At 42.4% G+C, this 23166-nt stretch overlaps 2 non-coding genes across 2 annotated transcripts; both read left to right on the top strand.

Annotated features, from left to right (window-relative positions):
• Positions 1 to 18883: 18883 nt before the first annotated feature.
• Positions 18884 to 18997, top strand: LOC140280700 (U5 spliceosomal RNA). The gene has a single exon (XR_011909632.1). It is a non-coding gene; the product is annotated as a U5 spliceosomal RNA (small nuclear RNA).
• Positions 18998 to 19305: 308 nt separating this feature from the next.
• On the top strand, positions 19306 to 19491 carry LOC140280541 (U2 spliceosomal RNA). The gene has a single exon (XR_011909499.1). It is a non-coding gene; the product is annotated as a U2 spliceosomal RNA (small nuclear RNA).
• The last annotated feature ends 3675 nt before the right edge of the window (positions 19492 to 23166 follow it).

Here is a 23166-nt window from a genome sequence, read left to right as displayed (position 1 = left end):
GCTACTAAAAGGTGTGAAAGTCCGACCATGGTTTGTAAAAAGCGGGTAAGAAAGGGTGCGAATGCCCGACAATGTATGATCAAAAGAGGGAGTGGAGGTTTTCGGCTGCAAGAAGGTCTGAATGTCCAACCATAATTTGTAAAAACCGGGGAAGAAAAGGCTCGAAAGCCCGACTATACACCATCAAAAGTGGGAGCGGAGGTGTTCAGCTGCAAGACGGTCTGAATGTCCATCAATAATTGCTAGAAAACATGAAAGAAAATTTTCGAATATCAAACTGCACATGATCATAAGCGGGAGAGGAGGTGTTCAGCTGCAAGAATGTGTGAATGTCTACCCATAATTACTGAAAAATGGGTAAGAAAAGGTGCGAATACCTAACCATACATCATCAAAAGAGGGAGCGGAGGTGTTCCGCTGTAAGACGGTGTGAATGTCCGACCATAGATGGTAAAAGCGGGTAAGAAAAGGTTAAATTACCCGACTGTACACAATCAAAAGAGGGAGCGGAGTTGTTAAGCTAAGAGAAGGTGTGAAAGTCCGACCTTGGTTTGTAAAAAGCGGGTAAGAAAAGGTTCGTATGCCCGAATATACACCATCAAAAGCGGAAGCGGAGTTGTTCGGCTGTGAGTAGGTGTGAATCTCCAACCATAATTGCTGAAAAATGTGTTAGAAAAGGTAAAAATGCCGGTCCATACATAATCACAATCGGGAGAGGTGGTGTTCAGCTGCAAGAAGGTGTGAATGTCCACCCATAATACCTGAAAAGTGGGTAAAAAAAAAGGTGCGAATGCCCAACCATACATCATCAAAAGCAGGAGTGCATGTGTTCGGCTACAAGAAGGTGTGAACGTCCAACCAAAGTTTGTAAAAAGCAGTTAAGAAAAGGTTCGAATATGCAACCATACATAATCAAAAGCGGGAGCAGAGCTGTTCGACTGCAAGTAGGTGTGAATGTCAGATCATAATTTGCAAAAAGCTGATGAGAAAGGGTGAGAATGCCCGACTATACACCATCAAATGCGGGAGCGGAGTTGTTCGGCTGTGAGTAGGTGTGAATCTCCGACCATAATTGCTGAAAAATGTGTTAGAAAAGGTAAGAATGCCGGTCCATACATCATCAAAAGCGAGAGAGGTTGTGTTCGGCTGCAAGTAGGTGTGAATGTCCAGCCATAATTACTCACAAACGGGTAAGAAATGGTAGTATTGCCAGACCATATATGATCAAAACAGGGAGCGGAGGTGGTTCAGCAGCAAGAAGGTTTGAATGCCCGACTAAAGTTCAAATATATTAACAAAAGCGGGAGGAGAGGTCTTCGGATGAGAGTGGTTGAAAATTTCCAACCATAATGTATAAAATGCGGTGAAAAAAAGGTGTGATAGAACACTAAAAGGTGGAGCGGAAGTGTTCGGCTGCAAGAAGGTGTGAATGTCCGACTATATTTGGTGAAAAGCAGGTGAAGCAAGGTCTGAATGCCCAACCTTACATCATCAAAAGCGAGATCAGAGGTGTTTGGCTGCAAGAAGGCCATAGTTTGCCAAAAGCGGGTAAGGTGCGAATGTCCGACTAAATATCAACAAAATTTGGGGCGGAGGTCTTCGGATGCAAGTGGGTGTGAATGTCCGACTATATTTGGTGAAAAGCAGGTGAAGCAAGGTCTGAATGCCCAACCTTACATCATCAAAAGCGAGATCAGAGGTGTTTGGCTGCAAGAAGGCCATAGTTTGCCAAAAGCGGGTAAGGTGCGAATGACCGACTAAATATCAACAAAAGTGGGGGCGGAGGTCTTCGGATGCAGGTGGGTGTGAATATCCCACCATACAAGTATGGTGGAGAGGAAGCTGTGAATGGCCGACCATAGTAAAAGGCGGGTGAGAGAAGGTGCGAATGTCAAACCATACATAATCAAAACAGGGAGCGGAGGTGTTCTGCTGTAAGAAGGTGTGAATGTCCAACCATAGTTGGTAAAAAGCGGGTAAGAAAAGGTTAAAATACCCGACTGTACACACTCAATAGCGGGAGCGGAGTTGTTCGGCTACTAAAAGGTGTGAAAGTCCGACCATGGTTTGTAAAAAGCGGGTAAGAAAGGGTGCGAATGCCCGACAATGTATGATCAAAAGAGGGAGTGGAGGTTTTCGGCTGCAAGAAGGTCTGAATGTCCAACCATAATTTGTAAAAACCGGGGAAGAAAAGGCTCGAAAGCCCGACTATACACCATCAAAAGTGGGAGCGGAGGTGTTCAGCTGCAAGACGGTCTGAATGTCCATCAATAATTGCTAGAAAACATGAAAGAAAATTTTCGAATATCAAACTGCACATGATCATAAGCGGGAGAGGAGGTGTTCAGCTGCAAGAAGGTGTGAATGTCTACCCATAATTACTGAAAAATGGGTAAGAAAAGGTGCGAATGCCTAACCATACATCATCAAAAGAGGGAGCGGAGGTGTTCCGCTGTAAGACGGTGTGAATGTCCGACCATAGATGGTAAAAAGCGGGTAAGAAAAGGTTAAATTACCCGACTGTACACAATCAAAAGAGGGAGCGGAGTTGTTCAGCTAAGAGAAGGTGTGAAAGTCCGACCTTGGTTTGTAAAAAGCGGGTAAGAAAAGGTTCGTATGCCCGAATATACACCATCAAAAGCGGAAGCGGAGGTGTTCGGCTGCAAGATATTGTGAACGTCCGACCAAAGTTTGTAAAAAGCAGTTAAGAAAAGGTTCGAATATCTAACCAAACATAATCAAAAGCGGGAGCAGAGCTGTTCGACTGGAAGTAGGTGTGAATGTCAGATCATAATTTGCAAAAAGCTGATGAGAAAGGGTGAGAATGCCCGACTATACACCATCAAATGCGGTAGCGGAGTTGTTTGGCTGTGAGTAGGTGTGAATCTCCAACCATAATTGCTGAAAAATGTGTTAGAAAAGGTAAAAATGCCGGTCCATACATCATCAAAATCGGGAGAGGTGGTGTTCAGCTGCAAGAAGGTCTACATGTCCATCAATAATTGCTAGAAAACATGAAAGAAACTTTTCGAAAATCAAACCGCACATGATCATAAGTGGGATAGGAGGTGTTCAGCTGCAAGGTGTGAATGTCCACCCATAATTCCTGAAAAATGGGCAAAAAAAAGGTGTGAATGCCCAACCATACATCATCAAAAGCAGGAGTGCATGTGTTCGGCTACAAGAAGGTGTGAACGTCCAACCAAATTATGTAATAAGAAGTTAAGAAAAGGTTCGAATATCCAACCAAACATAATCAAAAGCGGGAGAAGAGCTGTTCGACTGCAAGTAGGTGTGAATGTCAGATCATAATTTGCAAAAAGCTGATGAGAAAGGGTGAGAATGCCCGACTATACATCATCAAATGCGGGAGCGGAGTTGTTCGGCTGTGAGTAGGTGTGAATCTCCGACCATAATTGCTGAAAAATGTGTTAGAAAAGGTAAAAATGCCGGTCCATACATCATCAAAAGCGAGAGGGGTTGTGTTCGGCTGCAAGTAGGTGTGAATGTCCAGCCATAATTACTCACAAACGGGTAAGAAAAGGTAGTATTGCCAGACCATATATGATCAAAACAGGGAGCGGAGGTGGTTCAGCTGCAAGAAGGTTTGAATGTCCGACTAAAGTTCAAATATATTAAAGAAAGCGGGAGGAGAGGTCTTCGGATGAGAGTGGTTGAAAATTTCCGACCATAATGTATAAAATGCGGTGAAAAAAAGGTGTGATAGAACACTAAAAGGTGGAGCGGAAGTGTTCGGCTGCAAGAAGGTGTGAATGTCCGACTATATTTGGTGAAAAGCAGGTGAAGCAAGGTCTGAATGCCAAACCTTACATCATCAAATGCGAGATCAGAGGTGTTTGGCTGCAAGAAGGCCATAGTTTGCCAAAAGCGGGTAAGGTGCGAATGTCCGACTAAATATCAAAAAAATTTGGGGCAGAGGTCTTCGGATGCAAGTGGGTGTGAATATCCAACCATACAAGTATGGTGGAGAGGAAGCTGTGAATAGCCGACCATAGTTTGGAAAAAGCGGGTAAGAAAAGGTTTGAATACCCGAACATACACCATGAAAGAGGGAGCGGAGGTGTTCCGCTGTAAGACGGTGTGAATGTCCGATCATAGTTGGTAAAAAGCGGGTAAGAAAAGGTTAAAATACCCGACTGTACACAATCAAAAGACGGAGCGGAGTTGTTCAGCTAAGAGAAGGTGTGAAAGTCCGACCATGGTTTGTAAAAAGCGGGTAAGAAAAGGTTCGTATGCCCGAATATACACTATCAAAACCGGACGTGTAGGTGTTCGGCTGCAAGAAGGTGTGAACGTCCGACCAAAGTTTGTAAAAAAGCAGTTAAGAAAAGGTTCGAATATCTAACCAAACATAATCAAAAGCGGGAGCAGAGCTGTTCGACTGCAAGTAGGTGTGAATGTCAGAGAATAATTTGCAAAAAGCTGATGAGAAAGGGTGAGAAATCCCGACTATACACCATCAAATGCGGTAGCGGAGTTGTTCGGCTGTGAGTAGGTGTGATTCTCCAACCATAATTGCTGAAAAATGTGTTAGAAAAGGTAAGAATGCCGGTCCATACATCATCAAAAGCGAGAGAGGTTGTGTTCGGCTGCAAGTAGGTGTGAATGTCCATTAATAATTGCTTTAAAACATGAAAGAAAATTTTCGAATATCAAACCTTACATGATCATTAGCGGGAGAGGAGGTGTTCAGCTGCAAGAAGATGTGAATATCCACCCATAATTACTGAAAAATGGGTAGGAAAAGATGCGAATGTCCAACCATAAATCATCAAAAGCAGGAGTGGAGTTGTTCAGCTACAAGAAGGTATGAAAGTCAAACCATGGTTTGTAAAAAGCGGGTAAGAGAAGGTTCGAATACCCGAATATATACCATCAAAAGCGGAAGCGGGGGTGTTCAGCTACAAGAACGTGTGAACGTCCGACCATAGTTTGTAAAAAGCAGTTAAGAAAAGGTTTGAATATCCAACCGAACATAATCAAAAGAGGGAGCAGAGTTGTTCGACTGCAAGTAGGTGTGAATGTCAGATCATAATTGCTGAAAAATGTGATAGAAAAGACTAGAATGCCGGACAATACATCATCAAAAGCGGGAGAGGTGGTTTTTCGGCTGCAAGTAGGTGTGAATGTCCAGCCATAATTACTCACAAACGGGGGAAGAAAAGGTAGTATTTCCAGACCACACATGATAAAAACAGGGAATGGAGGTGGTTCAGCTGCAAGGTGTGAATGTCTGACTAAAGTTTGTAAAAACCGTGTAAGACAAGGGGCGAATGCCCGACAATGTATGATCAAAAGAGGGAGCGGAGGTTTTCGGCTGCAAGGTCTGAATGTCCAACCATAATTTGTAAAAATCGGGGAAGAAAAGGCTCGAAAGCCCGACTATACACCATCAAAAGCGGGAGCAGAGGTGTTCAGGTGCAAGAAGGTCTGAATGTCCGACCAATAATTACTGAAAAATGGGTAAGAAAAGGTGCGAATGCCAAATCATACATCATCAAAAGCAGGAGTGGATGTGTTCGGCTACAAGAAGGTTTGAATGTCCAACCATAGTAAGTAATAGGTGGGTAAGAAAAGGCTCGAATGCCCAACTATACACCATCAAAAGCGGAAGCGGAGGTGTTCGGCTGCAAGACGGTGTGAACGTCCAACCAAAGTTTGTAAAAAGCATTAAGAAAATGTTCGAATATCCAACCAAACATAATCAAAAGCGGGAGCAGAGCTGTTCGACTGCAAGTAGGTGTGAATATCAGATCATAATTTGCAAAAAGCTGATGAGAAAGGGTGAGAATGCCCGACTATACACTGTCAAATGTGGGAGCGGAGGTGTTCGTCTGTGAGTAGGTGTGAATGTCCGACCATAATTGCTGAAAAATGTGTTAGAAAAGGTAAGAATGCCGGACCATATATCATCAAAAGCGGGAGAGGTTGTGTTCGGCTGCAAGAAGGTGTGGATGTCCAGCCATAATTACTCACAAACCGGTAAGAAAAGGTACTATTGCCAGACCATATATGATCAAAACAGGGAGCGGAGGTGGTTCAGCTGCAAGAAGGTTTGAATGTCCGACTAAAGTTTGTAAAAAGCGGGTAAGACAAGGTGCGAAAGCCCAACCGCACATGATCATAAGTGGATGAGAAGGTGTTCGACTGCAAGTAGGTGTGAATGTAAGATCATAATTTGTAAAAAGCGGGTAAGAAAAGGTAAGAATGCCCAATCATAAATTATCAAAAGCGGCAGCAGAGTTTCGGCTGGTATTTATCAATGTCTAGATAGATTTCAACAAAAAACAACGTTGTACTTTGCAGTAAAAGAAAGTGCAAATCAACAGTTTTAGGAATCCGAGAATAAGCTTATTTTCATGAGTTCTGCACGATTTGGGATTTTATGTATAAAATGAATTTCTTCACGCAAACTAAGTTAACACTGCTTTGTCCTTCATATGTACCCATTTCTACATATATTTCAAGCATAAACTTCCTCATATTACCCTGAATGAGAAAGAGCCACACTTGTGATTAAGCCATACCTCCCTTTTGAGGAGTTCTGCATGATTTGGGATTTTATCTATAAAATTAATTCCTTCACTCAAACTATGTTAAAACGGCTTTTACCTTCATATTTATCAATGTCTCGATAGATTTAAACAAAAAAACAACGTTGTACTTTGCAATAAAAGAAAGAGCAAATCAAAAGTTTTAGGAATCCGAGAATAAGCTTATTTTCATGAGTTCTGCACGATTTCGGATTTTATGTATAAAATGAATTCATTCACTCAAACCAAGTTAAAACTGCTTTTTCCTTCATATTTATCAATGTCTAGATCGACTTCAACAAAGAACAACATTGTATTTTGCAGTAGAAGAAAGAGCAAAACTGAAGGATCAGGAATCCGAGAATAAGCTTCTTTTCATTCGTTCTGCATGATTTGGGATTTTATGTATAAAATGAATTCCTTCAATCAAACTAAGTTAACACTGCTTTGTCCTTCATATGTACCCATTTCTACATATATTTCCAGCATAAACTTCCTCATACTACCCTGAATGAGAAAGAACCACACTTGTGATTAAGCCATAAGCCCCTTTTGAGGAGTTCTGCATGATTTGGGATTTTATCTATAAAATCAATTCCTTCACTCAAACTATGTTAAAACGGCTTTTACCTTCATATTTATCAATGTCTCGATAGATTTAAACAAAAAAACAACGTTGTACTTTGCAGTAAAAGAAAGAGCCAATCAAAAGTTTTAGGAATCCGAGAATAAGCTTATTTTCATGAGTTCTGCACGATTTCGGATTTTATGTATAAAATGAATTCATTCACTCAAACCAAGTTAAAACTGCCTTTTCCTTCATATTTATCAATGTCTAGATCGACTTCAACAAAGAACAACATTGTATTTTGCAGTAGAAGAAAGAGAATAAGCTTATTTTCTTATGGGCAAGTGGGAACTGCTTTGTCCTTCATATTTATCAATGTGTAGATGGATTTCAACTTCTTCTACTGCAAAGTCCAATGTTTTTCTTTGTAGAAGTCAATCTAGACATTGATGAATATGGAAGGACAAAGCAGTTTTAACTTGGTTTGAGCAAAGCAATTCATTTTATAGCAAAATCCTAAATCGTGCAGAACTCATGAAAGCAGGCTTATACTCGGATTCCTGAAACTTTAGATTTGCTCTTTCTTTTACTGCAAAGTACAATGTTGTTTTTTTGTTTAAATATTTCTAGACATGGTAAATATGAAGGACAAATCAGTTTTAACATAGTTTGAGTGAAGTGATGCATTTTATAAGCAAAATCCCAAATCATGCAGAACTCACGAAATGCTTTTTCTCGCTTTTCACTGCTTTTTACAAACTTTGGTCGGACGTTCACACCTTCTTGCATCCGAACACCTCCGCTTCCGCTTTTGATGATGTATATTCGGGCATTCGAACCTTTTTTTACCCGCTTTTTACAAACCATTGTCGGACTTTCACACCTTCTTGCAGCCGAACACCACCTCTCCCGCTTTTGATGATGTATGGTCCAGTATTCTTACCTTTTCTAACATATTTTTCAGCAATTATGGTTGGACATTCACACCTACTCACAGCTGGACACCTCCGCTCCCGCTTTTGATCATACAATGTCGGGACATCGCTCCTTGTCTTACCAGCTTTTTACAAACTTTAGTCGAACATTCACACCTTCTTGCAGCTGAACACCTCCGCTCCCGCTTTTATTGATGTATAGTCGGGCTTTCGAGCCTTTTCTTACCCGGTTTTTACAAACTATAGTCAGACATTCACACCTTGCAGCTGAACCTCCGCTCCCTGTTTTGATCATGTATGGTCTTGCAATACTACCTTTTCTTCCCCCGTTTGTGAGTAATTATGGCTGGACATTCACACCTACTTGCAGTCGAACAGCTCTGCTCCCGCTTTTGATTATGTTTGGTTGGATATTCGAACCTTTTCTTACCCGCTTTTTACAAACCATGGTCGGACTTTCACACCTTCTTGTAGCCGAACAACTCCGCTCCCGCTATTGATTGTGTACAGTCGGGTATTTTAACCTTTTCTTACCCGCTTTTTACCAACTATGGTCGGACATTCACACCGTCTTACAGCGGAACACCTCTGCTCCCGCTTTTTATGGTGTATAGTCGGGCATTCGAACCTTTTCTTACCTGCTTTTTACAAACTATGGTAGGACATTCAAACCTTCGTGTATCCGAAAACCTCCGCTCTCTCTTTTGATCATACATTGTCGGACATTCGCACCTTTTCTTACCCGCTTTTTACAAACCATGGTCGGACTGTCACACCTTCTTGTAGCCGAACACATCCGCTCCCGCTATTGATTGTGTACAGTCGGGTTTTTTAACCTTTTCTTGCCCGCTTTTTACCAAGTATGGTCAGACATTCACACCTTCGTACAGCGGAACATCTCCGCTCCCTCTTTTGATGGTGTATGTTCGGGTATTCAAACCTTTTCTTACCCGCTTTTTCCAAACTATGGTCGGCTATTCACAGCTTCCTCTCCACCATACTTGTATAGTTGGATATTCACACCCACTTGCATCCGAAAACCTCCGCCCCAAATTTTGTTGATATTTAGTCGGACATTCGCACCTTACCCGCTTTTGGCAAACTATGGCCTTCTTGCAGCCAAACAACTCTGATCTTGCTTTTGATGATGTAAGGTTTGGCATTCAGACCTTGCTTCACCTGCTTTTCACCAAATATAGTCGGACATTCACACCTTCTTGCAGCCGAACACTTCCGCTCCACCTTTTAGTGTTCTATCACACCTTTTTTTTTCACCGCATTTTATACATTATGGTCGGAAATTTTCAACCACTTTCATCCGAAGACCTCTCCTCCCGCTTTTGTTAATATATTTGAACTTTAGTTTGACATTCAAACCTTCTTGCAGCTGAACCACCTCCGCTCCCTGTTTTGATGATATATGGTCTGGCAATACTACCTTTTCTTACCCGTTTGTGAGTAATTATGGCTGGACATTCACACCTACTTGCAGTCGAACACAACCTCTCTCGCTTTTGATGATGTATGGACCGGCATTTTTACCTTTTCTAACACATTTTTCAGCAATTATGGTCGGAGATTCACACCTACTCACAGCCGAACAACTCCGCTCCCGCATTTGATGATGTATAGTCGGGCATTCACACCCTTTCTCATCAGCTTTTTGCAAATTATGATCTGACATTCACACCTACTTGCAGTCGAACAGCTCTGCTCCCGCTTTTGATTATGTTTGGTTGGATATTCGAACCTTTTCTTAACTGCTTTTTACAAACTTTGGTTGGACGTTCACACCTTCTTGTAGCCGAACACTTCCACTCCTGCTTTTGATGATGTATGGTTGGGCATTCACACCTTTTTTTTGCCCATTTTTCAGGAATTATGGGTGGACATTCACACCTCGCAGCTGAACACCTCCTATCCCACTTATGATCATGTGCGGTTTGATTTTCGAAAAGTTTCTTTCATGTTTTCTAGCAATTATTGATGGACATGTAGACCTTCTTGCAGCTGAACACCTCCGCTCCTGCTTTTGATCATACATTGTCAGGCATTCGCACCTTGTCTTACCCACTTTTTACAAACTTTAGTCGAACAGTCACACCTTTTTGCAGCCGAACACCACCTCTACCGCTTTTGATGATGTATGGTCCAGCATTCTTACCTTTTCTAACACATTCTTTAGCAATTATGGTCGGACATTCACACCTACTCAGAGCCGAACACCTCCGCTCCCGCATTTGATGGTCTATAGTCGGGCATTCTACAGCGGAAAAGACTCATTCTTATGTTTGGTTAGATATTCGAACCTTTTCTTAACTGCTTTTTACAAACTTTGGTCGGACGTTCACAATTTCTTGCAGCCGAACACCTCCGCTTCCGCTTTTGATGGTGTATATTCGGGCATACGAACCTTTTCTTACCCGCTTTTTACAAACCAAGGTCGGACTTTCACACCTTCTCTTAGCTGAAAAACTCCGCTCCCTCTTTTGATTGTGTACAGTCGGGTAATTTAACCTTTTCTTACCCGCTTTTTACCATCTATGGTCGGACATTCACACCGTCTTACAGCGGAACACCTCCGCTCCCTCTTTTGATGATGTATGGTTAGGCATTCGCACCTTTTCTTACCCATTTTTCAGTAATTATGGGTAGACATTCACAACTTCTTGCAGCTGAACACCTTCTCTCCCGCTTATGATCATGTGCAGTTTGATATTCGAAAATTTTATTTCATGTTTTCTAGCAATTATTGATGGACATTCAGACCGTCTTGAAGCTGAACACCTCCGCTCCCACTTTTGATGGTGTATAGTCGGGCTTTCGAGCCTTTTCTTCCCCGGTTTTTACAAATTATGGTTGGACATTCAGACCTTCTTGCAGCCGAAAACCTCCACTCCCTCTTTTGATCATACATTGTCGGGCATTCGCACCTTTTCTTACCCGCTTTTTACAAACCATGGTCGGACTTTCACACCTTTTAGTAGCCGAACAACTCCGCTCCCGCTATTGATTGTGTACAGTCGGGTATTTTAACCTTTTCTTACCCGCTTTTTACCAACTATTGTTGGACATTCACACCTTCTTACAGCGGAACACCTCCGCTCCCTCTTTTGATGGTGTATGTTCGGGCACTCGAACCTTTTCTTACCCGCTTTTTACAAACTATGGTCAGACATTCAAACCTTCTTGTAGCCGAACACATCCACTCCTGCTTTTGATGATGGGTATTCAAACCTACTTGTTGCCCGCTTTTCATTAATTATGGGTGGACATACACACCTTGTCGCAGCCAAACACCTCCGCTTCCTGTTTTGATCATGTATGATTGGACATTCACACCTTTTCTCACCCGCTTTTTACTATGGTCGGCCATTCACAGCTTCCTCTCCACCATACTTGTATGGTGGGATATTCACACCCACTTGCATCCGAAGACCTCCGCCCCCACTTTTGTTGATATTTAGTCGGTCATTCGCAGCTTACCCGCTTTTGGCAAACTATGCCCTTCTTTCAGCCAAAAACCTCTGATCTCGTTTTTGATGATGTAAGGTTGGGCATTCAGACCTTGCTTCACCTGCTTTTCACCAAATATAGTCGAACAGTCACACCTTCTTGCAGCCGAACACTTCTGCTCCACCTTTTAGTGTTCTATGGGGTATTCACACCTTTTTTTTCACCTTATTTTATTGATTATGGTTGGAAATTCTCACCCACTCTTATCCGAAGACCTCTCCTCCTGCTTTTGTTAATATATAGTCGGGCATTCAAACCTTTTCTTACCCGCTTTTTACGAATTATGGTCGAACATTCACACCTACTTGCAGCCGAACACCTCCGCTCCCGCTTTTGATAGTGTATAGTCGGGCTTTCGAGCCTTTTCTTCCCCGGTTTTTACAAATTATGGTTGTACATTCAGACCTTGCAGCCGAAAACCTCCGCTCCCTCATTTGATCATACATTGTCAGGCATTCGCACCTTGTCTTACCCGGTTTTTATAAACTTTAGTCAGACATTCACACCTTGCAGCTGAACCACCTCCGCTCCCTGTTTTGATAATGTATGGTCTGGCAATACTACCTTTTCTTACCGGTTTGTGAGTAATTATGGCTGGACATTCACACCTACTTGCAGCCGAACACCACTTTTCACACTTTTGATGATGTATGGTCCAGGATTCTAGTCTTTTCTAACACATTTTTCAGCAATTATGGTTTGATATTCACACCTACTCACAGCCGAACACTTCCGCTCCCGCATTTGATGGTGTATAGTCGGGCATTCTCACCCTTTCTCATCAGCTTTTTGCAAATTATGATCTGACATTCACACCTACTTGCAGTCGAACAGCTCTGCTCCCGCTTTTGATTATGTTTGGTTGGATATTCGAAACTTTTCTTCACTTCTTTTTACATATTTTGGTTGGACGTTCACACCTTCTTGTAGCCGAACACTTCCACTCCTGCTTTTGATGATGTATGGTTGGGCATTCACACCTTTTTTTTGCCCATTTTTCAGGAATTATGGGTGGACATTCACACCTCGCAGCTGAACACCTCCTATCCCACTTATGATCATGTGCGGTTTGATTTTCGAAAAGTTTCTTTCATGTTTTCTAGCAATTATTGATGGACATGCAGACCTTCTTGCAGCTGAACACCTCCGCTCCTGCTTTTGATCATACATTGTCAGGCATTCGCACCTTGTCTTACCCACTTTTTACAAACTTTAGTCGAACAGTCACACCTTTTTGCAGCCGAACACCACCTCTACCGCTTTTGATGATGTATGGTCCAGCATTCTTACCTTTTCTAACACATTCTTTAGCAATTATGGTCGGACATTCACACCTACTCAGAGCCGAACACCTCCGCTCCCGCATTTGATGGTCTATAGTCGGGCATTCTACAGCGGAAAAGACTCATTCTTATGTTTGGTTAGATATTCGAACCTTTTCTTAACTGCTTTTTACAAACTTTGGTCGGACGTTCACAATTTCTTGCAGCCGAACACCTCCGCTTCCGCTTTTGATGGTGTATATTCGGGCATACGAACCTTTTCTTACCCGCTTTTTACAAACCAAGGTCGGACTTTCACACCTTCTCTTAGCTGAAAAACTCCGCTCCCTCTTTTGATTGTGTACAGTCGGGTAATTTAACCTTTTCTTACCCGCTTTTTACCATCTATGGTCGGACATTCACACCGTCTTACAGCGGAACACCTCCGCTCCCTCTTTTGATGATGTATGGTTAGGCATTCGCACCTTTTCTTACCCATTTTTCAGTAATTATGGGTAGACATTCACAACTTCTTGCAGCTGAACACCTTCTCTCCCGCTTATGATCATGTGCAGTTTGATATTCGAAAATTTTATTTCATGTTTTCTAGCAATTATTGATGGACATTCAGACCGTCTTGAAGCTGAACACCTCCGCTCCCACTTTTGATGGTGTATAGTCGGGCTTTCGAGCCTTTTCTTCCCCGGTTTTTACAAATTATGGTTGGACATTCAGACCTTCTTGCAGCCGAAAACCTCCACTCCCTCTTTTGATCATACATTGTCGGGCATTCGCACCTTTTCTTACCCGCTTTTTACAAACCATGGTCGGACTTTCACACCTTTTAGTAGCCGAACAACTCCGCTCCCGCTATTGATTGTGTACAGTCGGGTATTTTAACCTTTTCTTACCCGCTTTTTACCAACTATTGTTGGACATTCACACCTTCTTACAGCGGAACACCTCCGCTCCCTCTTTTGATGGTGTATGTTCGGGCACTCGAACCTTTTCTTACCCGCTTTTTACAAACTATGGTCAGACATTCAAACCTTCTTGTAGCCGAACACATCCACTCCTGCTTTTGATGATGGGTATTCAAACCTACTTGTTGCCCGCTTTTCATTAATTATGGGTGGACATACACACCTTGTCGCAGCCAAACACCTCCGCTTCCTGTTTTGATCATGTATGATTGGACATTCACACCTTTTCTCACCCGCTTTTTACTATGGTCGGCCATTCACAGCTTCCTCTCCACCATACCTGTATGGTGGGATATTCACACCCACTTGCATCCGAAGACCTCCGCCCCCACTTTTGTTGATATTTAGTCGGTCATTCGCAGCTTACCCGCTTTTGGCAAACTATGGCCTTCTTTCAGCCAAAAACCTCTGATCTCGTTTTTGATGATGTAAGGTTGGGCATTCAGACCTTGCTTCACCTGCTTTTCACCAAATATAGTCGAACAGTCACACCTTCTTGCAGCCGAACACTTCTGCTCCACCTTTTAGTGTTCTATGGGGTATTCACACCTTTTTTTTCACCTTATTTTATTGATTATGGTTGGAAATTCTCACCCACTCTTATCCGAAGACCTCTCCTCCTGCTTTTGTTAATATATAGTCGGGCATTCAAACCTTTTCTTACCCGCTTTTTACAAATTATGGTCGAACATTCACACCTACTTGCAGCCGAACACCTCCGCTCCCGCTTTTGATAGTGTATAGTCGGGCTTTCGAGCCTTTTCTTCCCCGGTTTTTACAAATTATGGTTGTACATTCAGACCTTGCAGCCGAAAACCTCCGCTCCCTCATTTGATCATACATTGTCAGGCATTCGCACCTTGTCTTACCCGCTTTTTATAAACTTTAGTCAGACATTCACACCTTGCAGCTGAACCACCTCCGCTCCCTGTTTTGATAATGTATGGTCTGGCAATACTACCTTTTCTTACCAGTTTGTGAGTAATTATGGCTGGACATTCACACCTACTTGCAGCCGAACACCACTTTTCACACTTTTGATGATGTATGGTCCAGGATTCTAGTCTTTTCTAACACATTTTTCAGCAATTATGGTTTGATATTCACACCTACTCACAGCCGAACACTTCCGCTCCCGCATTTGATGGTGTATAGTCGGGCATTCTCACCCTTTCTCATCAGCTTTTTGCAAATTATGATCTGACATTCACACCTACTTGCAGTCGAACAGCTCTGCTCCCGCTTTTGATTATGTTTGGTTGGATATTCGAAACTTTTCTTCACTGCTTTTTACAAACTTTGGTCGGACGTTCACACCTTCTTGCAGCCGAACACCTCCGCTTCTGCTTTTGATGGTATATATTCGGGCATTCGAACCTTTTCTTACCCGCTTTTTACAAACCATGGTCGGACTTTCACACCTTCTTGTAGCCGAACAACTCCGCTCCCTCTTTTGATGGTGTATATTCGGGCATTCGAACCTTTTCTTACCCATTTTTTACAAACTATGGTCGGACATTCACACCTTCTTGCAGCTGAACACCTCCTCTCCCGCTTATGATGATGTGTGGTTTGATATTCGAAAATTTTCTTTCATGTTTTCTAGCAATTATTGATGGACATTCAGACCTTCTTGCAGCTGAACACCTCCGCTCCCGCTTTTGATGATGTATAGTCGGGCTTTCGAGCCTTTTCTTCCCCGGTTTTTACAAAATTATTGTTGGACATTCAGACCTTCTTGCAGCCGAAAACCTCCGCTCCCTCTTTTGATCATACATTGTCGGGCATTCGCACCTTCTCTTACCCGCTTTTTACAAACCAGGGTCGGACTTTCACACCTTTTAGTAGCCGAACAACTCCGCTCCCGCTATTGATTGTGTACAGTCGGGTATTTTCAACTTTTCTTACCCGCTTTTTACCAACTATGGTCAGACATTCACACCTTCTTACAGTGGAACACCTCCGCTCCCTCTTTTGATGGTGTATGTTCGGGCATTCGAACCTTTTCTTACCCGCTTTTTACAAACTATGGTCGGACATTAAAACCTTCTTGTAGCCGAACACATCCACTCCTGCTTTTGATGATGTATGGTTGGGCATTCGTACCTTTTCTTACCCATTTTGCAGTAATTATGGGTGGACATTCACACCTTTTTGCATTTTAACACCTCCTCTCCCGCTTATGATCATGTGCGGTTTGATATTCGAAAATTCTCTTCCATGTTTTCTAGCAATTATTGATGGACATTCATACCTTCTTGCAGCTGAACACCTCCGGTCCAGCTGTTGATGGTGTATAGTCGGGCTTTCGAGCCTTTTCTTCCCCGATTTTTACAAATTATGGATGGACATTCAGACCTTCTTTCAGCCGAAAACCTCCGCTCCCTCTTTTGATCATACATTGTCGGGCATTCGCACCTTTTCTTACCCGCTTTTTACAAACCATGGTCGGACTTTCACACCTTTTAGTAGTGGAACAACTCTGCTCCCGCTATTGATTGTGTACAATAGGGTATTTTAACCTTTTCTTACCTGCTTTTTGCCAATTATGGTTGGACATTCACACCTTCTTACAGCGGAACACCTCCGCTCCCTCCTTTGATGGTGTATGTTCGGGCATTCGAACCTTTTCTTACCCGCTTTTTACAAACTATGGTCAGACATTCAAACCTTCTTGCAGCCGAACACTTCCGCTCTACCTTTTAGTGTTCTATGGGGTATTCACACCTTTTTTTTCACCGCATTTTATAGATTATGGTTGTAAATTCTCACCCACTCTTATCCGAAGACCTCTCCTCCTGCTTTGGTTAATATATAGTCGGGCATTCGAACCTTTTCTTACCCGCTTTTTACAAATTATGGTCGAACATTCACACCTACTTGCAGCCGAACACCTCCGCTCCCGCTTTTGATGGTGTATAGTCGGGCTTTCGAGCCTTTTCTTCCCCGGTTTTTACAAATTATGGTTGGACATTCAGACCTTGCAGCCGAAAACCTCCGCTCCCTCTTTTGATCATACATTGTCAGGCATTCGCACCTACTTGCAGCCGAATACTTCCGCTCCACCTTTTAGTGATGTATGGTTGGCATTTGCACCTTTTCTTACCCTTTCTTACCCTACTGATTGCTTAAGATTAAGTTGTTTTTTCTCAAACTACAACATTTTTTTAATTGTTGAAACTTGATTTGAAGTGGATAAATAAGGAGGACAAACAGTTTTAAGTCAGGCTGATAGAAGGAATTAATTTTATAGCAAAATCTGTATTTCGTCATATGTCGAGAGATGCTTATTGCTGAAGAAGTTCTTTCTCATTCTACAAAGTACAACGTTGTTTATCGTTGAAACTTGATTAGACATGAATAAATATGAAGGACAAAGCAGTCTTAACTTGGTTAGAGTTAAGGAATTCGTTTTATAGGAGAATCCGAATTCGTGCATAACTCGTAAAATAGAGCTTATTTTCGGATTCCTGAAGAATGAGTCTGGTTCTTTCTCATAATACAAAGTTTGTTGTTTATTGTTGAAACTTCATCAGAAGTGAAGAAATAAATGAATGCCTATCAACAAATGTGGGATCTAAACTCTAGTGCTTCCTCTAAAATAATTTCCTTTCTCAATTCAGAAATGTGTGTGTGTAAGTCACAACACCCGTGACACCAAAACGGCTTTCTTTTCTCTCTTTTCTCTACACTCTGCACTGTGAGCACACACACCAAATCAGAAAGGCTTTTTTCTCTCTTTTCTACATTATGGACTGTGGGGACACAAAACCGCTCTCTCTTTTTTTTTTTGATTGTGTGCCAGGGCGTTGTCTCACGTATTAGATTATGCTTACGATACGAATGGGTTTATCAGTCACATCAGAATCCATACATACTGATACTCCCGTAATAAAATGGTCGGATCTTATCAAACACACTTTGTTTCTTGTGACAATCAAGTCAGCGAAACAGCGTATACACGTCAAGACACTGAATCAAGTTTGCCACAAGAACTCATAAGTTTGGCAGTATTGCTCTGCCGTCAGCAATCATACACCCATTTTATTTTCGTGAGACATGTGCAGGCACCTGTTCATCTACTGTTCTATCACTATGAATTAGTTTATCTATTATCAATAAGGATACTTCTACAACTACTATCAAAGTATGTCCAGACTTCTTATGTTGTCAGTTGCTATATATGAATAAGTGGGTAGCTACTGACAAGCATTAAGCATGTCACACAGCCCAAACATATAACATTTCAGGACACACCACACAGTTAACAACCACAGTGAAGTGTCAAAGCCCAAACATGTAACATTCAACAGGACACTTACACAACACATTCAAATCAAACAGTCAGACAACATACAAGAACATATACCCCAGCCGGCATTGCTCCCTGCCTATTTTCCTACAGCTCACTATGTGTGCGCACACCTTTATTCACAAACTCTTCAACTTATACTCTTTTACCAAAGCTGCTACAGCTCGATTGGCCGAATACCCTTAGATCCTATTGCGGTGAATTTGACATCTGCCTTACATGTAACAGATTAGCGGTTTAGCAGTTTTAATTTAGTTTGAGTGAAGGAATTCATTTTATAGCAAAATCCGAAATCGTGAAGAACTCATGAAAGTAAGCTTATTCTCGGATTCCCGAAACTTTAGATTTGCTCTTTCTTTTACTGCAAAGTACAACGTTGTTTTTTTTTTTGTTTAAATCTTTCTAGACATGGTAAATATGAAGGACAAAGCAGTTTTAACATAGTTTGAGTGAAGGAATTCATTTTATAGATAAAATCCCAAGAGTCTGCTGAGAAAAGAGAGTGAATGCGAAGTAGACTTTAACACGGCTCTGGGAGCGAGCCGAGTGTGGGCTAACCGGGAGAATTGCTTGAAAGAAACGCGACACCGAATGAGCGGTCAGAACAAAGCCTCAATACGGTGTTCCCGTGGTGTTTTTGTTGCTGCCTTGTCGATTGCACAGGGGCAAGCGTTTCAACCAAGCAACGCTCACCATGGGGAAGGTGGCTATGGCAACTAGCCTGATGCCCTGCTCCCGCAGTGACGGATAATCGTACTCTGGTTTCTCTTCATAACATACAAGTCTTTCGCCTTTTACTAAAGACTTTCGTGGAGAGCAGCACTAATGAGTTGTTTCTATTTTTGGCAGGCTTTACCTTTGCGGGTGAAGCCCTTTCTGTCTGTGCAAAAGAAATCTTGTTACTGTGCAGAGTGACTTCTCTGAGTAGAGTCGCCTTACTTGTTGCGATTGTGCCGATGTTCGAAGCTGGAGTGCAAAGTTGTTGCTTGAATGGTGCTTGCTGGAGCATGCGGGAGTGCAAAGTTATACCATTTAAAAGGGCTGAAGAGTGCTCAGTGCAGCGGGTGGGCGGAGGTGCAACGTGACACTCTGGCCACCTATGGCCATAAAAAGAACACTGCTACAAGTGCGCATTGTGCCAGCAAGGGCCCTCGGACCTGAAACAGTGGACAGTTATCGCTTCTCGGCCTTTTTGGCTAAGATCAAGTGTAGTATCTGTTCTTATCAGTTTAATATGTCCTCTATACGAGGACTACATATTAAATGGATTTTTAAGAATAGGAGTTGAAAAAGAAGCTTTGCTCCGTTCACTCCAAGCATCCACCCAGTACTGCAGTGCCGCTGGGAACGGTGCGCTCTTCTCTGCTCTTGTGAAAAAGCAAACAGCGGTGCAGGATGGAAGTTTCAGGGAGCCCAAGATTAAACTTTCTTTTAATCTGCTGAGAAAAGAGAGTGAATGCGAAGTAGACTTTAACACAGCTCTGGGAGCGAGCCGAGTGTGGGCTAACCGGGAGAATTGCTTGAAAGAAACGCGACACCGAATGAGTGGTCAGAACAAAGCCTCAATACGGTGTTCCCGTGGTGTTTGTGGCTGCCTTGTCTTTTGCACAGAGTAAAAGACAAGGCAGCCATCGAATAGGGCCCGATTGTTCCTACTTGGTCAGCCGAGGAGCAAGGGGGGGGGAGCAAGCGTCTCAACCAAGCAAATCTCACCAAGTAGGAACAATCGGGCCCTATTCGATGGCTGCAACACCTGAAAGAGATATTGATGCGAGACCCGATCAAAAGCTTTTTCAAAGTCTAAATTTAAGATGACAAGCCGGGTGTTTCTGTCTCTAAGTAATCAATGATGTCTCGAATCAGTACGAGGCTGTCGGTGAGTTGTCTCTCTGAGATGGCACAAGACTGGTCTGGGTGAATTACCTCCTCTAAAACAGAGGACATCCGTGTCGTTAAAACCTTGCTAAAAAGTTTACAGTCAAAGTTTAAAAGTGTGATGGGCCTCCAATTCTTTAGGTCAGTCTTATCATTTTTATCAGAAGTGAAGAAATAAATGAATGCCTATCAACAAATGTGGGATCTAAACTCTAGTGCTTCCTCTAAAATAATTTCCTTTCTCAATTTAGAAATGTGTTAGAAAAGGTAAAAATGCCGGTCCATACATAATCAAAATCGGGAGAGGTGGTGTTCAGCTGCAAGAAGGTCTAAATGTCCATCAATAATTGCTAGAAAACATGAAAGAAACTTTTCGAAAATCAAACCGCACATGATCATAAGTGGGATAGGAGGTGTTCAGCTGCAAGGTGTGAATGTCCACCCATAATTCCTGAAAAATGGGCAAAAAAAAGGTGTGAATGCCCAACCATACATCATCAAAAGCAGGAGTGGAAGTGTTCGGCTACAAGAAGGTGTGAACGTCCAACAAAAATATGTAAAAAGCAGTTAAGAAAAGGTTCGAATATCCAACCAAACATAATCAAAAGCGGGAGCAGAGCTTTTCGACTGCAAGTAGGTGTGAATGTCAGATCATAATTTGCAAAAAGCTGATGAGAAAGGGTGAGAATGCCCGACTATACATCATCAAATGCGGTAGCGGAGTTGTTCGGCTGTGAGTAGGTGTGAATCTCCGACCATAATTGCTGAAAAATGTGTTAGAAAAGGTAAAAATGCCGGTCCATACATCATCAAAAGCGAGAGGGGTTGTGTTCGGCTGCAAGTAGGTGTGAATGTCCAGCCATAATTACTCACAAACGGGTAAGAAAAGGTAGTATTGCCAGACCATATATGATCAAAACAGGGAGCGGAGGTGGTTCAGCTGCAAGAAGGTTTGAATGTCCGACTAAAGTTCAAATATATTAACAAAAGCGGGAGGAGAGGTCTTCGGATGAGAGTGGTTGAAAATTTCCAACCATAATGTATAAAATGCGGTGAAAAAAAGGTGTGATAGAACACTAAAAGGTGGAGCGGAAGTGTTCGGCTGCAAGAAGGTGTGAATGTCCGACTATATTTGGTGAAAAGCAGGTGAAGCAAGGTCTGAATGCCCAACCTTACATCATCAAAAGCGAGATCAGAGGTGTTTGGCTGCAAGAAGGCCATAGTTTGCCAAAAGCGGGTAAGGTGCGAATGTCCGACTAAATATCAACAAAATTTGGGGCGGAGGTCTTCGGATGCAAGAAGGTGTGAATGTCCGACTATATTTGGTGAAAAGCAGGTGAAGCAAGGTCTGAATGCCCAACCTTACATCATCAAAAGCGAGATCAGAGGTGTTTGGCTGCAAGAAGGCCATAGTTTGCCAAAAGCGGGTAAGGTGCGAATGACCGACTAAATATCAACAAAAGTGGGGGCGGAGGTCTTCGGATGCAAGTGGGTGTGAATATCCCACCATACAAGTATGGTGGAGAGGAAGCTGTGAATGGCCGACCATAGTAAAAGGCGGGTGAGAGAAGGTGCGAATGTCAAACCATACATAATCAAAACAGGGAGCGGAGGTGTTCTGCTGTAAGAAGGTGTGAATGTCCAACCATAGTTGGTAAAAAGCGGGTAAGAAAAGGTTAAAATACCCGACTGTACACAATCAATAGCGGGAGCGGAGTTGTTCGGCTACTAAAAGGTGTGAAAGTCCAACCATGGTTTGTAAAAAGCGGGTAAGAAAAGGTGCGAATGCCCGACAATGTATGATCAAAAGAGGGAGTGGAGGTTTTCGGCTACAAGAAGGTCTGAATGTCCAACCATAATTTGTAAAAACCGGGTAAGAAAAGGCTCAAAAGCCCGACTATACACCATCAAAAGTGGGAGCGGAGGTGTTCAGCTGCAAGACGGTCTGAATGTCCATCAATAATTGCTAGAAAACATGAAAGAAAATTTTCGAATATCAAACTGCACATGATCATAAGCGGGAGAGGAGGTGTTCAGCTGCAAGAAGGTGTGAATGTCTACCCATAATTACTGAAAAATGGGTAAGAAAAGGTGCGAATGCCTAAACATACATCATCAAAAGAGGGAGCGGAGGTGTTCCGCTGTAAGACGGTGTGAATGTCCGACCATAGATGGTAAAAAGCGGGTAAGAAAAGGTTAAATTACCCGACTGTACACAATCAAAAGAGGGAGCGGAGTTGTTCAGCTAAGAGAAGGTGTGAAAGTCCGACCTTGGTTTGTAAAAAGCGGGTAAGAAAAGGTTCGTATGCCCGAATATACACCATCAAAAGCGGAAGCGGAGGTGTTCGGCTGCAAGATATTGTGAACGTCCGACCAAAGTTTGTAAAAAGCAGTTAAGAAAAGGTTCGAATATCTAACCAAACATAATCAAAAGCGGGAGCAGAGCTGTTCGACTGGAAGTAGGTGTGAATGTCAGATCATAATTTGCAAAAAGCTGATGAGAAAGGGTGAGAATGCCCGACTATACACCATCAAATGCGGTAGCGGAGTTGTTCGGCTGTGAGTAGGTGTGAATCTCCAACCATAATTGCTGAAAAATGTGTTAGAAAAGGTAAAAATGCCGGTCCATATATAATCAAAATCGGGAGAGGTGGTGTTCAGCTGCAAGAAGGTCTAAATGTCCATCAATAATTGCTAGAAAACATGAAAGAAAATTTTCGAAAATCAAACCACACATGATCATAAGTGGGAGAGGAGGTGTTCAGCTGCAAGAAGGTCTAAATGTCCATCAATAATTGCTAGAAAACATGAAAGAAAATTTTCGAAAATCAAACCATACATCATCAAAAGCAGGAGTGCATGTGTTCGGCTACAAGAAGGTGTGAACGTCCAACCAAAGTTTGTAAAAAGCAGTTAAGAAAATGTTCGAATATCCAACCATACATAATCAAAAGCGGGAGCAGAGCTGTTCGACTGCAAGTAGGTGTGAATGTCTGATCATAATTTGCAAAAAGCTGATGAGAAAGGGTGAGAATGCCCGACTATACACCATCAAATGCGGTAGCGGAGTTGTTCGGCTGTGAGTAGGTGTGAATCTCCAACCATAATTGCTGAAAAATGTGTTAGAAAAGGTAAGAATGCCGGATCATATATCATCAAAA

The sequence above is a fragment of the Leuresthes tenuis genome, unplaced genomic scaffold (assembly GCF_036924035.1).
Source record: "Leuresthes tenuis unplaced genomic scaffold, fLeuTen1.0.hap1 SCAF_21, whole genome shotgun sequence".
Taxonomy (NCBI): Eukaryota; Metazoa; Chordata; class Actinopteri; order Atheriniformes; family Atherinopsidae; genus Leuresthes; species Leuresthes tenuis.
The sequence above is the reverse complement of the archived record's forward strand: the minus strand, read 5'-3'. Positions and strand labels throughout refer to the sequence as shown.